Below are 16,659 nucleotides of genomic sequence, written 5' to 3'. Positions count from 1 at the left end.
TCTGAAGGGAAAACACTTTTATTTAGGAAATCATAGTATTGAAATTACATGTTTTTCTCTTTCTAATATGGTAAGCTATAAAGTTGAAGCGGCCATAAATAAAACGCATATAAATTATATATAAATAAAGTTTAAAAAATTCTTAATGAGTGTTGCACTCTCAAAAAACAAATTTTTACTCAAACGGTAAAGGAGTTATTCTACAGGTGGTCTACATCAATCATACTATGAGTGTTTTAGTGTTTTATCCATCAGGAAACTGCCTTCATCTACAACCCAAGCATGAAGAAGCATGAAGAGATGGCAACTCAGATTCTTCACCCCAGGAATCCTCAGCACCAGCTCACTAGCCTCTGTAGACTAGATACCTGTAACAACTTTAGATACAGAGACATATTACTGTCAAATTTATCATGAATGACAAAAAACATAATTAAAAGCAGTAAAAATACGTTAGGTCAATATATAATTTGAACCAATGCTTTTTGTTCCCAGGTAGGTCATGCAGTGATTGCTCTAAATATTAATGCACATTTTTTAAATAAAATTGTCAGAGCAGCAGCACAAGTAAGACAAAAACAGTGAAATGTGTAAATGTAAAATGTATTTATATTATTTCAGCTATGCTCTCAAACTTATTTGTATAATGTAAGCTAAAGTAGTGTTTTCTATTAACGAGAGTTTTCCAGGTAAGTCGTGTTGTGAATATTGAAGCTGCACACGCCATTTAGCATTCGCATTAGCAACCGCTAGTCGCTTTGCAAATTACATAAATCAATTAAATTGAAGTAAATGCGACATTACCAATGAGACACATCTTGCATCAGCCGAAATGTGGCGACTTCAACAGCCTCCTCTTCAGCTTCAGGGTCAGATTCGGGATCGTAGACGTATGGTTCTACTACGCTAAGAACCAGCTGACTAATGTCGTGCAGTCCTGTAGTGGGTCTTCTTCTTCTTTGGAGGATTGCGGTGGATTGCATTCTCAATGTCGCACTACTGCCACCTATTGTATCGTAACCGTGCGGTGGCTCGTATCCATGGAGCCAATTAAAAAAAAAAAACAACAACAAAAAAGGTATGCGCTTCCGCACAGAGGTGTGGCGAGCAGCTTCGCTTGCGACACGCCCAGAAAACACAGCGTTTGCTGATGGGGAGTGAAAACCACACATTGACAGGGGCAGTGTGGACGATCTACAGGGTTTTATGGGATGAAAATTTACAGAGACCTTACTGAGACATTAAAGTCTAATATTTTTTAGAATGAAAAGCATGATATGACTCCTTTAATGGAGAATAAGATGTTACTACTGGCCAACCAGAAAGGAATTTTTAAAATAAATTTCAGAGTCATAGAAGAGGGCAAAAGAACGACAGAGGAGGAGATACATGAATGTGCTAACAGAGGACATGAGGTTGGCTGGTGTGAAAGTACAAGATGCCCAGGATAGAGATAGATGGAAAAGGATGATTTGCTGTGGCAACCCCTGATGGGAAAAGCTGAAGACACTAACTGTAAGAGAAAAACATACAAACAAAACATATCAATGATTAGGTCATTAGGTCACAGTGGGGGACTGATCAGTTGTTCAGAGAAAAGCTTTTAGATTCATGTGAACTTCAAGTCACATATTTAAGGTTGAATCATTTATTCTGTTACTGGACTACAATACAAGCCTGGAGGGATTCCACAAAGCCTTACCTTATATGATTCTCCTGATCACCATTCACGTTAACTCATTTAACTCATGTTTGGATCGAGAGTGATAATAAAGAAGTTTACATCCAGTGATGCGGGTCTCTTTTGGTCCGTACATTTTTTAGCTGGTCCGCCATTACGGTGGCAGATAGCAACAAGTGCAAATCTGATGTGGGCAACACAGCAGCAGGCTTTAGCTCAGTGCATCGATATTGTAAACCACTGTGTGTAATCTCAGCTAATGAGCTGAAGGGAAGTTAGAAGTCATTCATCCATCCATCCGTCCATTTTCTACTGCTGAATCCCGTGCGGGGTCGCAGGGGGGCTGGAGCCTATCCAAGAAGGCTGAGGGCGGGAGGCAGGGTACACCCTGAACCGGTTGCCTACATACTGTAGGATGCACTCTCACAATAGCCCCAACCTGGTCCAAGTCATGGTCTCCCTTGAGTTTGATAGGACAAAAAAGACAGTAGCAAGTTGCAGAGCTACAGAAAATGAGACCTTAACGTTAACTAAAAATTGTGCCTGTGTGCTTTTTCTTATACAATACAGTCGTCATGTGCTGGTTAGTTGCAATACTGAACATTCTTACACAAACAACTAATTTCTTGTGCCTTGTTGTACATCAAGTTTAAACATCTGATGTTCCATTAGACTGACTAATAGTTTATGATATATGTTTGTCTTTTACACCCGGACTCTGGCTCCATCCTATCTGACTCCCCACCAGACCCAAAGCTGTTAAAGCGAATGCATCTTGTCTTCGAAGCTTGGTGTTCCTTCCTTTGGATAACAAGACACGATGATGCAGAAGTGAGAATGTAAACATTCTTAAACATTCAGAGCACTGATCTCCCCAGCTGGTTTTTGGTTTGTTGATGTGCAAGATCAACATCCATGTTTTTGATTTGCATTCCCCATTATTTTTTATTTTCCTTTATTTTTATAATAAATCTCACAAAAGACAACTCTCTCATCTGTCTCTTTATGGGAAATTTCTGCCACACCTTATGTCACATGGCAGCTCTTATGGGGAACTGCAGTTCAGACAGCTGCCAAGCAGAATAAGACTGTCTAGCAGTGTATAAGCAACTGTTGAGGTATACACCCAAACCATCAAGCCCTCATCTCGGGAAGATGTTGTGGATTGATACTGTATGTTTCTGGATGTTCAGTGTGATATATATCAGGATATACCTGTGCCACAAAGAACTCTTCAGTTTTGCACTGGAAGAAGCTGTAAGTGGTCTGACCAAAGAGAGGAGACACACCTGTCCCATCTGCACCAAGAGGTTCAAAAAGTCGAGCCATTTGAAGGAGCACATCAGGATCCACACATGGGAGAAGCCGTACTAATGCAGGGGCTTCAATTGCAAAGGCGACATGGAGTCCCACATCGGGATGAAATGGCTGTGGTGGGTGTGGGCATCAGCGACGACCTGATCAGTCTGGAGATCGCGTCTCTGTTCCCAACCTGACACTCATCGACCTGCCCGGCATCGCCAGGGTGGCTGTAAAGGGACAAGCAGAGAACATCGGTGATCAGGTGTGTTAGCTTAAACCCCCTGAACCACACTGTTGAGGAAAAACAGAATTTAATACACAATTTAAATTGATACTTTCAGATAAAAAGTTTGAACCATAATTTCATCTCAAATTTGAGTCATTGTCAAAGAGCAAATTAAACAGCTGGAGGAACCAGCTGTAAGGAAACTGAAGGTATGTGACAACAAAGCAATAAGCTCAGCATTGAGCTGATAGCTAACAATGGTGCTTGTAGGAAGCGGAGGTACACGCCATACGTACCATATGTTACTATAGGAAATGTCCGCTCTCTCTCCAACAAGCTGGATGAGCCAAGTTCGCTTAAGTGATGTGGGATCCAGGATCCAGCAGATATGAGCATGTATAGGGCAGCTCCTATGACGGCCATCAGACAGACACATGATAATGTGTACAGGTAACATCCAGTTAAACGCTGCCAGGGGAGTTAATGCAAAGACATTTACAACTGATAATCATGCCTGAAAGATACAAACTTTCTCATTGCGCAACAGATTTATACCATGTGTAAATTCCTCTGTCCTCGAGGGTCACTGCCCCTGCTGGTTTTCTAACTCTCTCTGCTGCTTACCGTGATCAGGTGTGTTAGTTGGCTTTTCCAGCTTGTCATTGACTGAACACACCTGATCAAAGTTATCAGTAGGAGCTGGGCCAGTGAGACTTGGAAAACCAGCAGGGAAAGCGGCCCTCGATGGCTTCTGTTTGACACCCCTGGTTTATAGTGTTAATCATCCTCTGTCCTCTGATCCAATGGAGCCAAACAGTGCCACAGTGACTGGACAGTCATGTTTGGATCAGTCCAGAGAATCATTTAACATTTAACATTAACATTAAAATTTAAGGAGCTCTGTGCAGTGTAGCTGTTAGCATGACCACAATTACACTGAGCTGTTTGAAGGTTGTGAAACTTGATTATTTACAATGGTGTAGTAGTGTTTGTCAATAAACAAGTCATTTGTATTTCATTTCATTCATCGTAATTGTATGACTACTAATCAAAACCTACATATATACAAATAAAGGATTCAACCTTAAGCATGTGACTTAAAGTTCATTTGAATTTGTGGCTCTAAACCTTATTTTAGACTGAGCTTAGTCCTAGATCAGCTTTTGGCATCCAACAGTCAGGGGATGGTTTTCATGAGTGGTTCCTGCATATGTCACAGAATCTGTGTCCTCGACTACCCACATACACACTAAATGTATGACTGTGAAATGTATAAAAAAATTCCTTTCTGGTTGGCCAATAGTAACAACTTATTCTCCATTAAGCTAATTGTTGTTGAACTCATACTGGCACAGCTATTCTTTAAATGTAATATATTGTTAAATTGTGCTGCTTAAAGTCCTACTCCCTCCAGTTAAACCTTATATAGCTTCATTCATAGGATTCATACGATACTCAACGACAATACCTTTTAAACACTTAATCAGGGGAGAGCGCGAACGCAGTCCCCCACTACCAGAAATTATGCAGTTGAGATTCCCACATTTGGGGAATTCGCAGAGGTCAGACAGCCTCAGTGCAATGGCTGAGCCTCGCCCTGGGTGAACCACCTACATGATCATGGTATCTCACCTGCCAGGTAAGTATGAGTTGCTGAACCCGCGCTCGGGAGCCCCTTTCACACGTGATCCCTGATGACTGACGGTGCTGAAAATCATTAAACTCACAAAGTACAACGTCTCAGAAGGACGTGAAAGCACAGAAATCCACCCCAAAGGTAATGCGTTATACATAAGGACACAGACGTTATTTATATTTTTTACGATAGAATACCACATCTCCCATCGTGCTTTGTAGCAGTTCCCGGAAGTACGACACCCAGAAGAACAGCTTTATTGAGTTCTACTGGGCTCCACTGTTTACTTTAGGGACTGTTTTATGAGCCAAAAATGAACTTAACACAGCTCTTCAGGAGCTAGATGCAAAAAGACTAAAAACCTTTCGGGTCTCAATGCAATGTGACTTTGTCTTAAATGCACCCCATGCAAGTCACACTGGTGGAGTGTGGGAACGACAGATTAAGACCATAAGAAATGTCCTCAGTCTCACTCTTTCACTCCCTTCCTATAGACTCAGTGATTCTTCCCTAGGGACGTTACTGTATGAAGCAATGTCAATAGTTAACAGTCGCCCTTTGACAGTGGATAACTTAAACGATCCAACCAACCTGGAACCGCTCACTCCTAATCATCTTATCACCATGAAGTCTACTCCAGCAGGGATGTTCATCAAGGAAGACCTCTATGGACGCAAAAGATGGCGACAGGTGCAATATCTCACAGAGCAGGTTTGGAGCTGCTGGAGAAAGGAGTATCTCCACAGCATTGCTTTCAGACAGAGGTGGCACAAGCCTAAAAGAAACATTGAGGTTGGTTAACAAAAATCTGAACAAAGAAGGTGTACAGACAGGCAAAATGTCTGTAGTTGAACGGCCAGTTCATAAGTTAGTTTTGTTTAGAGTCTGAACTGAATAAGGTAAAGTAAATACGAAAATGCAGTGTAGGTTATAGCACTTTATGTTCATCTGAAGTTAATATGTATTCTGAAATCATTTGTATTTTAATATTTGTGTTATTGAGTAAAACACACATGATTTGGTGGGAGTGTAGCGTCTGAGGATGTTGGTTTATTGTGTTGCCACAGGAAACGGTTTGTTAATGGAAATTACGGAGTTGTTGCTGGGTCAGTGAATGTGCCACAAAGGTAACTGTTTTCAACGGTTGAACGCGCCACAAGAACGAGGTGCGCTCGAAAGCGAAAAAGGTGGACACGACGGAGAACTGAAAATAGTACACGGGGAGAGACGTCAAGGAAGAAAGAGGCAAATTACGGCGACGGTATTTTTTGTTTTGGTTTGTTTAGCTCCGGTCAAAGTGGCAACGAGGTAAAGTTTATTATTTGAATTATAAGTTTAAACGATTTCGTGTCTGCTAAGCTAGCTTAATGATTGTCGTGTTTCATTTATTGTATTGTGTCTTTGCCGAGCTCTTACGGCAGGTTTGAGGTGACCTCCACAATAAAGAAAGGCTTCAGACCACCAGTAAAGCTGCGCTGTGAAGAAAGTAAGATCTCGGAACTTCTGCAGTGCTGTCGTCAATGTCGAAGACCACGTGTAGAAGCTATCGTATACAGCGAACAGCAGGCAACAGAAGTTGGTCTGATACCTGGAGCAACAGGAATAAGGGACAGTGACCTGAAAATGGAGGATGCACCATGCTCATCTGCAGGTAACAAGGATTCTAACGAACAAATGGCGAAGTTGCAAGGAAAGAGTCAGAAAAGTGAGGACTTATAGGTATAATATAAGATTGAACGATGATGAAAATATAGACAGTAATGAAAAATTGCTAACTGCAATAATTGTGCAGCATCGAAACAAAGCCACCAAGGAAACTCTCTATAACGACACACCTCGTCGCACAGAACGTGCTAGAGTCCCAACAGAAAAGATGGCTGCTTATCAAAGAGAACAAATGAGCAATAAGGAAAGAAGCTAATCAGCCCATATGAGCTTGATTTTTTGACTGGACGCTACAACTAGCGTCACGTTATTTCTAATGGACTTGAAGCAACAACATTCCTTCAAAGTCATTTATCCAGCTAATGCAAAAATATGGTCTAATAATGAGGTTGTAGCAACGACAAAAGAACAAAACAGCTAAACTTTGGAAATATGATCTGATGAGTCCAAATTTCTTTGCACCTTCAAAGATATAATCAGACATTTTTACATAGTAACTTAAGAAACGGTTGTTGCTTCAAAATGTTTCCTTTGTCAGAGAACAAACTTCTATATAAAGTCGTGCATCTAAAAGACACACATTGATTTCGCTTCATCCTCTAACGGTCGCGGAAACAAATAATTCTATAATTCTTTCCTACCGCAAAACAGGTCCTCGGGCAGCTTTGCAATTTAAGTAATGTGCAGAAACAGACTTCGGCTGATCTAAACTATATGTAACAGTCTGTGTTAAAAGAAATGTGGAGTCGCTTTTTACCCACGCAGGCGCTGTTTGTCTGATTTCAGCTGCGACTCGATTGGTTGTCTGCGGTTCAGTTCTGCCACGCGATTGGTTGTTTACAAGTATATGGTCACCGGTAAATTTTGGACGAACCGTTCTTTATCACTGTAGACATTTAACTACCGTATAAACGGTTTAAAACAGTCCCTAAAGTAAACAGTGGAGCCCAGTAGAACTCAATAAAGCTGTTCTTCTGGGTGTCGTACTTCCGGGAACTGCTACAAAGCACGATGGGAGATGTGGTATTCTATCGTAAAAAATATAAATAACGTCTGTGTCCTTATGTATAACGCATTACCTTTGGGGTGGATTTCTGTGCTTTCACGTCCTTCTGAGACGTTGTACTTTGTGAGTTTAATGATTTTCAGCACCGTCAGTCATCAGGGATCACGTGTGAAAGGGGCTCCCGAGCGCGGGTTCAGCAACTCATACTTACCTGGCAGGGGAGATACCATGATCATGTAGGTGGTTCACCCAGGGCGAGGCTCAGCCATTGCACTGAGGCTGTCTGACCTCTGCGAATTCCCCAAATGTGGGAATCTCGACTGCATAATTTCTGGTAGTGGGGGACTGCGTTCGCGCTCTCCCCTGATTAAGTGTTCAAAAGGTATTGGCGTTGAGTATCGTATGAATGAAGCTATGGCTCACGTAAAAATCTACTCTCAAATCTGTTCTTTAACTACTCTGCTGTAATAAATACAAGCTTCATTCATTCAGTTGATCTTTACCGTACCCGTTTTATTTATTACATTTCGATGCATTTCTCTTTTCTCCACTAGATGTGGAAGCTGCAGTTTTATTTGTCAACTTGTTAATCGAGCAAACAGTTTTTCTTCAGTGAGAAAGATGATAGATTTGTTTGTATTAGCTCATCTGAGGCTAGACTAGTTAACACAGAAGTAATAATGACAAACGTCATCAGCACCAATTTATTATGAATCCTATTGGACAATAGCCTGTCACATGACCCAGTGGCGCCCTACTAACCATGACTTTAAACGTTTAAGGAGCAACCCTTTCCTCCGTTTTCTGTAAGCGTTGCACGTCTTAGCATTTGGTCCCACTGGACCACACTGTTAAACTCTAATCTACTGGTCAACTGAACGTAGACGTTTGCACCGTCACTGAGACTGACTGTTGGGAGAACGTGTACTTCAGCTTCTACGTCATGGCGGTATCGCTTCTCGGCCTTTTGGCTAAGATCAAGTGTAGTATCTGTTCTTATCAGTTTAATATCTGATACGTCCCCTACCCGGGGACCATATATTAAATTGATTTTTGGAGCAGGGAGATGGAATAGGGGCTTGCTCCGTCCACTCCACGCATCGACCCAGTATTGCAGTACTTCTGGGAACGGTGCACCCCCTATGGATGTAAAAATGGTAGATTCTGCTCCTTATTCATTAGAAAGTAATGTATCCATATATTTGACAGGATATTGTTCTCTGCAAAAGTCAGTGTAAAATATTTTGTAACATCTAAGATGTGGTTCCACTACACAGCAATGTCAAACTGTCCACCTACAGATTGTATGACATATGCAGGAACCACTCATGAAAAGCATCTCCTGATCTCAGCTCAGTTCTAAATGAGGTTCGGTGACACAGACTCATGTAAACGCCAAGTCATATATTCAAAGGTTTAATCCTTTATTCTGTGATCCCAACATAGTCATCATGTGCTCTGTGATTGGTTAGGTTCAACACTCTTCTTGTAACATTCTTACAAAAACAACTAATCTCTTGTGTCCCGTCATACATCAAGTTTAAACGGCTGATATTCTGTTTGACCGTCCAATAGTTTATGGTTTGTATCTGTCCTTTACACCCCGATCATGGTATCTCCCCTGCCAGGTAAGTATGAGTTGCTGAACCCGCTCTCAGGAGACCCTTTCACACGTGATCCCTGATGACGGTGCTGAAACTCTTTGAACTCACAAAGTACAACATCCTAGAGGGACGTCTCCCATCGTGCATTGCTGCAGTTAATGCGGTTCCTCGAGTCGCGGCTGAAATTAGACAATCGGCGCTCGCACCCGCTCCTGCGTGGGTAGAAAGCGACTCGACATTTCTTTTAACACAGACTGTTCCACATATGTTAGGTCAGAGAGTTTGATTTTGCACATTACTTAAATGGCAAAGCTGCCTGTGGACGTATGGTGACATGTTTTGCGGTAGGAAATAATTGTTGGTTTCCGCAAAAGGATGAAGCGGGCCAGTAGAATATTGTGAATGTGTACTTTTAGCTGCACAACTTTAGTCGTGGAAGTTTGTTTTCTGACAAAGGAAACATTTTGTAACGTTAACTCGTCTGTTTCAAATGAAGATGAAAACTATTTAAAGCCGACAAAACTAGCGTCACTAGCCGACAAAACTAGCGTTATTTCTAATGGACTTGAAGCAACAACATTCCTTCAAAGTCATTTATCCAGCTAATGCAAAAATATGGTCTAATAATGAGGTTGTAGCAACGACTAAAGATCAAAACAGCTAAACTTTGGAAATATGATCTGATGAGTCCAAATTTCTTTGCACCTTCAAAGATATAATCAGACATTTTTACATAGTAACTTAAGAAACGGTTGTTGCTTCAAAATGTTTCCTTTGTCAGAGAACAAACTTCTATATAAAGTCGTGCATCTAAAAGACACACATTGATTTCGCTTCATCCTCTAACGGTCGCGGAAACAAATAATTCTATAATTCTTTCCTACCGCAAAACAGGTCCTCAGGCAGCTTTGCAATTTAAGTAATGTGCAGAAACAGACTTCGGCTGATCTAAACTATATGTAACAGTCTGTGTTAAAAGAAATGTGGAGTCGCTTTTTACCCACGCAGGCGCTGTTTGTGTGATTTCAGCTGCGACTCGATTGGTTGTCTGCGGTTCAGTTCTGCCACGCGATTGGTTTTTTACAAGTATATGGTCACCGGTAAATTTTGGACGAACCGTTCTTTATCACTGTAGACATTTAACTACCGTATAAACGGTTAAAACAGTCCCTAAAGTAAACAGTGGAGCCCAGTAGAACTCAATAAAGCTGTTCTTCTGGGTGTCGTACTTCCGGGAACTGCTACAAAGCACGATGGGAGATGTGGTATTCTATCGTAAAAAATATAAATAACGTCTGTGTCCTTATGTATAACGCATTACCTTTGGGGTGGATTTCTGTGCTTTCACGTCCTTCTGAGACGTTGTACTTTGTGAGTTTAATGATTTTCAGCACCGTCAGTCATCAGGGATCACGTGTGAAAGGGGCTCCCGAGCGCGGGTTCAGCAACTCCTACTTACCTGGCAGGGGAGATACCATGATCATGTAGGTGGTTCACCCAGGGCGAGGCTCAGCCATTGCACTGAGGCTGTCTGACCTCTGCGAATTCCCCAAATGTGGGAATCTCGACTGCATAATTTCTGGTAGTGGGGGACTGCGTTCGCGCTCTCCCCTGATTAAGTGTTCAAAAGTTATTGGCGTTGAGTATTGTATGAATGAAGCTATGGCTCACGTAAAAAATCTACTCTCAAATCTGTTCTTTAACTATTCTGCTGTAATAAATACAAGCTTCATTCGTTCAGTTGATCTTTACCGTACCCGTTTTATTTATTACATTTCGATGCATTTCTCTTTTCTCCACTAGATGTGGAAGCTGCAGTTTTATTTGTCAACTTGTTAATCGAGCAAACAGTTTTTCTTCAGTGAGAAAGATGATAGATTTGTTTGTATTAGCTCATCTGAGGCTAGACTAGTTAACACAGAAGTAATAATGACAAACGTCATCAGCACCAATTTATTATGAATCCTATTGGACAATAGCCTGTCACATGACCCAGTGGCGCCCTACTAACCATGACTTTAAACGTTTAAGGAGCAACCCTTTCCTCCGTTTTCTGTAAGCGTTGCACGTCTTAGCATTTGGTCCCACTGGACCACACTGTTAAACTCTAATCTACTGGTCAACTGAACGTAGACGTTTGCACCGTCACTGAGACTGACTGTTGGGAGAATGTGTACTTCAGCTTCTACGTCATGGCGGTATCGCTTCTCGGCCTTTTGGCTAAGATCAAGTGTAGTATCTGTTCTTATCAGTTTAATATCTGATACGTCCCCTACCCGGGGACCATATATTAAATTGATTTTTGGAGCAGGGAGATGGAATAGGGGCTTGCTCCGTCCACTCCACGCATCGACCCAGTATTGCAGTACTTCTGGGAACGGTGCACCCCCTATGGATGTAAAAATGGTAGATTCTGCTCCTTATTCATTAGAAAGTAATGTATCCATATATTTGACAGGATATTGTTCTCTGCAAAAGTCAGTGTAAAATATTTTGTAACATCTAAGATGTGGTTCCACTACACAGCAATGTCAAACTGTCCACCTACAGATTGTATGACATATGCAGGAACCACTCATGAAAAGCATTCTCCTGATCTCAGCTCAGTTCTAAATGAGGTTCGGTGACACAGACTCATGTAAACGCCAAGTCATATATTCAAAGGTTGAATCCTTTATTCTGTGATCCCAACATAGTCATCATGTGCTCTGTGACTGGTTAGGTTCAACACTCTTCTTGTAACATTCTTACAAAAACAACTAATCTCTTGTGTCCCGTCATACATCAAGTTTAAACGGCTGATATTCTGTTTGACCGTCCAATAGTTTATGGTTTGTATCTGTCCTTTACACCCCGATCATGGTATCTCCCCTGCCAGGTAAGTATGAGTTGCTGAACCCGCTCTCAGGAGACCCTTTCACACGTGATCCCTGATGACTGACGGTGCTGAAACTCTTTGAACTCACAAAGTACAACATCCTAGAGGGACGTCTCCCATCGTGCATTGCTGCAGTTAATGCGGTTCCTCGAGTCGCGGCTGAAAATTAGACAATCGGCGCTCGCACCCGCTCCTGCGTGGGTAGAAAGCGACTCGACATTTCTTTTAACACAGACTGTTCCACATATGTTAGGTCAGAGAGTTTGATTTTGCACATTACTTAAATGGCAAAGCTGCCTGTGGACGTATGGTGACATGTTTTGCGGTAGGAAATAATTGTTGGTTTCCGCGAAAGGATGAAGCGGGCCAGTAGAATATTGTGAATGTGTACTTTTAGCTGCACAACTTTAGTCGTGGAAGTTTGTTTTCTGACAAAGGAAACATTTTGTAACGTTAACTCGTCTGTTTCAAATGAAGATGAAAACTATTTAAAGCCGACAAAACTAGCGTCACTAGCCGACAAAAACTAGCGTTATTTCTAATGGACTTGAAGCAACAACATTCCTTCAAAGTCATTTATCCAGCTAATGCAAAAATATGGTCTAATAATGAGGTTTGTAGCAACGACTAAAGATCAAAACAGCTAAACTTTGGAAATATGATCTGATGAGTCCAAATTTCTTTGCACCTTCAAAGATATAATCAGACATTTTTACATAGTAACTTAAGAAACGGTTGTTGCTTCAAAATGTTTCCTTTGTCAGAGAACAAACTTCTATATAAAGTCGTGCATCTAAAAGACACACATTGATTTCGCTTCATCCTCTAACGGTCGCGGAAACAAATAATTCTATAATTCTTTCCTACCGCAAAACAGGTCCTCAGGCAGCTTTGCAATTTAAGTAATGTGCAGAAACAGACTTCGGCTGATCTAAACTATATGTAACAGTCTGTGTTAAAAGAAATGTGGAGTCGCTTTTTACCCACGCAGGCGCTGTTTGTGTGATTTCAGCTGCGACTCGATTGGTTGTCTGCGGTTCAGTTCTGCCACGCGATTGGTTTTTTACAAGTATATGTCACCGGTAAATTTTGGACGAACCGTTCTTTATCACTGTAGACATTTAACTACCGTATAAACGGTTTAAAACAGTCCCTAAAGTAAACAGTGGAGCCCAGTAGAACTCAATAAAGCTGTTCTTCTGGGTGTCGTACTTCCGGGAACTGCTACAAAGCACGATGGGAGATGTGGTATTCTATCGTAAAAAATATAAATAACGTCTGTGTCCTTATGTATAACGCATTACCTTTGGGGTGGATTTCTGTGCTTTCACGTCCTTCTGAGACGTTGTACTTTGTGAGTTTAATGATTTTCAGCACCGTCAGTCATCAGGGATCACGTGTGAAAGGGGCTCCCGAGCGCGGGTTCAGCAACTCATACTTACCTGGCAGGGGAGATACCATGATCATGTAGGTGGTTCACCCAGGGCGAGGCTCAGCCATTGCACTGAGGCTGTCTGACCTCTGCGAATTCCCCAAATGTGGGAATCTCGACTGCATAATTTCTGGTAGTGGGGGACTGCGTTCGCGCTCTCCCCTGATTAAGTGTTCAAAAGGTATTGGCGTTGAGTATCGTATGAATGAAGCTATGGCTCACGTAAAAAATCTACTCTCAAATCCTGTTCTTTAACTACTCTGCTGTAATAAATACAAGCTTCATTCATTCAGTTGATCTTTACCGTACCCGTTTTATTTATTACATTTCGATGCATTTCTCTTTTCTCCACTAGATGTGGAAGCTGCAGTTTTATTTGTCAACTTGTTAATCGAGCAAACAGTTTTTCTTCAGTGAGAAAGATGATAGATTTGTTTGTATTAGCTCATCTGAGGCTAGACTAGTTAACACAGAAGTAATAATGACAAACGTCATCAGCACCAATTTATTATGAATCCTATTGGACAATAGCCTGTCACATGACCCAGTGGCGCCCTACTAACCATGACTTTAAACGTTTAAGGAGCAACCCTTTCCTCCGTTTTCTGTAAGCGTTGCACGTCTTAGCATTTGGTCCCACTGGACCACACTGTTAAACTCTAATCTACTGGTCAACTGAACGTAGACGTTTGCACCGTCACTGAGACTGACTGTTGGGAGAACTGTGTACTTCAGCTTCTACGTCATGGCGGTATCGCTTCTCGGCCTTTTGGCTAAGATCAAGTGTAGTATCTGTTCTTATCAGTTTAATATCTGATACGTCCCCTACCCGGGGACCATATATTAAATTGATTTTTGGAGCAGGGAGATGGAATAGGGGCTTGCTCCGTCCACTCCACGCATCGACCCAGTATTGCAGTACTTCTGGGAACGGTGCACCCCCTATGGATGTAAAAATGGTAGATTCTGCTCCTTATTCATTAGAAAGTAATGTATCCATATATTTGACAGGATATTGTTCTCTGCAAAAGTCAGTGTAAAATATTTTGTAACATCTAAGATGTGGTTCCACTACACAGCAATGTCAAACTGTCCACCTACAGATTGTATGACATATGCAGGAACCACTCATGAAAAGCATCTCCTGATCTCAGCTCAGTTCTAAATGAGGTTCGGTGACACAGACTCATGTAAACGCCAAGTCATATATTCAAAGGTTGAATCCTTTATTCTGTGATCCCAACATAGTCATCATGTGCTCTGTGACTGGTTAGGTTCAACACTCTTCTTGTAACATTCTTACAAAAACAACTAATCTCTTGTGTCCCGTCATACATCAAGTTTAAACGGCTGATATTCTGTTTGACCGTCCAATAGTTTATGGTTTGTATCTGTCCTTTACTCCCCGATCATGGTATCTCCCCTGCCAGGTAAGTATGAGTTGCTGAACCCGCTCTCAGAAGACCCTTTCACACGTGATCCCTGATGAATGGCGGTGCTGAAACTCTTTGAACTCACAAAGTACAACATCCTAGAGGGACGTCTCCCATCGTGCATTGCTGCAGTTAATGCGGTTCCTCGAGTCGCGGCTGAAATTAGACAATCGGCGCTCGCACCCGCTCCTGCGTGGGTAGAAAGCGACTCGACATTTCTTTTAACACAGACTGTTCCACATATGCTAGGTCAGAGAGTTTGATTTTGCACATTACTTAAATGGCAAAGCTGCCTGTGGACGTATGGTGACATGTTTTGCGGTAGGAAATAATTGTTGGTTTCCGCGAAAGGATGAAGCGGGCCAGTAGAATATTGTGAATGTGTACTTTTAGCTGCACAACTTTAGTCGTGGAAGTTTGTTTTCTGACAAAGGAAACATTTTGTAACGTTAACTCGTCTGTTTCAAATGAAGATGAAAACTATTTAAAGCCGACAAAACTAGCGTCACTAGCCGACAAAACTAGCGTTATTTCTAATGGACTTGAAGCAACAACATTCCTTCAAAGTCATTTATCCAGCTAATGCAAAAATATGGTCTAATAATGAGGTTGTAGCAACGACTAAAGATCAAAACAGCTAAACTTTGGAAATATGATCTGATGAGTCCAAATTCCTTTGCACCTTCAAAGATATAATCAGACATTTTTACATAGTAACTTAAGAAACGGTTGTTGCTTCAAAATGTTTCCTTTGTCAGAGAACAAACTTCTATATAAAATCGTGCATCTAAAAGACACACATTGATTTCGCTTCATCCTCTAACAGTCGCGGAAACAAATAATTCTATAATTCTTTCCTACCGCAAAACAGGTCCTCAGGCAGCTTTGCAATTTAAGTAATGTGCAGAAACAGACTTCGGCTGATCTAAACTATATGTAACGGTCTGTGTTAAAAGAAATGTGGAGTCGCTTTTTACCCACGCAGGCGCTGTTTTTCTGATTTCAGCTGCGACTCGATTGGTTGTCTGCGGTTCAGTTCTGCCACGCGATTGGTTTTTTACAAGTATATGGTCACCGGTAAATTTTGGACGAACCGTTCTTTATCACTGTAGACATTTAACTACCGTATAAACGGTTAAAACAGTCCCTAAAGTAAACAGTGGAGCCCAGTAGAACTCAATAAAGCTGTTCTTCTGGGTGTCGTACTTCCGGGAACTGCTACAAAGCACGATGGGAGATGTGGTATTCTATCGTAAAAAATATAAATAACGTCTGTGTCCTTATGTATAACGCATTACCTTTGGGGTGGATTTCTGTGCTTTCACGTCCTTCTGAGACGTTGTACTTTGTGAGTTTAATGATTTTCAGCACCGTCAGTCATCAGGGATCACGTGTGAAAGGGGCTCCCGAGCGCGGGTTCAGCAACTCATACTTACCTGGCAGGGGAGATACCATGATCATGTAGGTGGTTCACCCAGGGCGAGGCTCAGCCATTGCACTGAGGCTGACTGACCTCTGCGAATTCCCCAAATGTGGGAATCTCGACTGCATAATTTCTGGTAGTGGGGGACTGCGTTCGCGCTCTCCCCTGATTAAGTGTTCAAAAGGTATTGGCGTTGAGTATTGTATGAATGAAGCTATGGCTCACGTAAAAAATCTACTCTCAAATCTGTTCTTTAACTATTCTGCTGTAATAAATACAAGCTTCATTCATTCAGTTGATCTTTACCGTACCCGTTTTATTTATTACATTTCGATGCATTTCTCTTTTCTCCACTAGATGTGGAAGCTGCAGT

The 16,659-nt window shown here is 41.6% G+C and overlaps 2 long non-coding RNA genes and 8 other non-coding genes across 11 annotated transcripts; 8 read left to right on the top strand and 2 right to left on the bottom strand.

The window, feature by feature from the left end:
• Positions 1-123: 123 nt before the first annotated feature.
• Positions 124-6,396, bottom strand: LOC114855709 (uncharacterized). Of its 2 annotated transcripts, none has more exons than XR_008694820.1 (7): positions 6,262-6,396; positions 4,842-5,620; positions 3,506-3,619; positions 2,971-3,210; positions 1,703-2,141; positions 805-1,513; positions 124-377 (listed from the first exon to the last, which is right to left on the bottom strand). It is a non-coding gene; the product is annotated as an uncharacterized LOC114855709 (long non-coding RNA). The 2 variants fall into 2 exon arrangements; XR_003785966.3 differs by having other exon boundaries at positions 5,437-5,620.
• Positions 4,694-4,856, bottom strand: LOC114856468 (U1 spliceosomal RNA). Its single transcript, XR_003786100.1, has one exon. It is a non-coding gene; the product is annotated as a U1 spliceosomal RNA (small nuclear RNA).
• On the top strand, positions 5,399-7,167 carry LOC121202255 (uncharacterized). Its single transcript, XR_005897735.2, has 4 exons — positions 5,399-5,535; positions 5,913-6,153; positions 6,267-6,496; positions 6,638-7,167. It is a non-coding gene; the product is annotated as an uncharacterized LOC121202255 (long non-coding RNA).
• Positions 7,168-7,719: 552 nt separating this feature from the next.
• On the top strand, positions 7,720-7,882 carry LOC114856460 (U1 spliceosomal RNA). Its single transcript, XR_003786092.1, has one exon. It is a non-coding gene; the product is annotated as a U1 spliceosomal RNA (small nuclear RNA).
• A 585-nt stretch (positions 7,883-8,467) lies between these two features.
• LOC114856418 (U2 spliceosomal RNA) lies at positions 8,468-8,658 on the top strand. Its single transcript, XR_003786058.1, has one exon. It is a non-coding gene; the product is annotated as a U2 spliceosomal RNA (small nuclear RNA).
• A 1,913-nt stretch (positions 8,659-10,571) lies between these two features.
• LOC114856463 (U1 spliceosomal RNA) lies at positions 10,572-10,734 on the top strand. Its single transcript, XR_003786095.1, has one exon. It is a non-coding gene; the product is annotated as a U1 spliceosomal RNA (small nuclear RNA).
• Positions 10,735-11,320: 586 nt separating this feature from the next.
• On the top strand, positions 11,321-11,511 carry LOC114856417 (U2 spliceosomal RNA). Its single transcript, XR_003786057.1, has one exon. It is a non-coding gene; the product is annotated as a U2 spliceosomal RNA (small nuclear RNA).
• Positions 11,512-13,432: 1,921 nt separating this feature from the next.
• LOC114856459 (U1 spliceosomal RNA) lies at positions 13,433-13,595 on the top strand. The gene has a single exon (XR_003786091.1). It is a non-coding gene; the product is annotated as a U1 spliceosomal RNA (small nuclear RNA).
• A 588-nt stretch (positions 13,596-14,183) lies between these two features.
• Positions 14,184-14,374, top strand: LOC114856495 (U2 spliceosomal RNA). Its single transcript, XR_003786124.1, has one exon. It is a non-coding gene; the product is annotated as a U2 spliceosomal RNA (small nuclear RNA).
• A 1,917-nt stretch (positions 14,375-16,291) lies between these two features.
• Positions 16,292-16,454, top strand: LOC114856416 (U1 spliceosomal RNA). The gene has a single exon (XR_003786056.1). It is a non-coding gene; the product is annotated as a U1 spliceosomal RNA (small nuclear RNA).
• Positions 16,455-16,659: the final 205 nt, after the last annotated feature.

Source organism: Betta splendens, chromosome 5 (genome assembly GCF_900634795.4).
Source record: "Betta splendens chromosome 5, fBetSpl5.4, whole genome shotgun sequence".
Classification (NCBI taxonomy): domain Eukaryota; kingdom Metazoa; phylum Chordata; class Actinopteri; order Anabantiformes; family Osphronemidae; genus Betta; species Betta splendens.
Note: the sequence above shows the minus strand (reverse complement) of the source record. Positions and strands in the feature narration are given on the sequence as shown.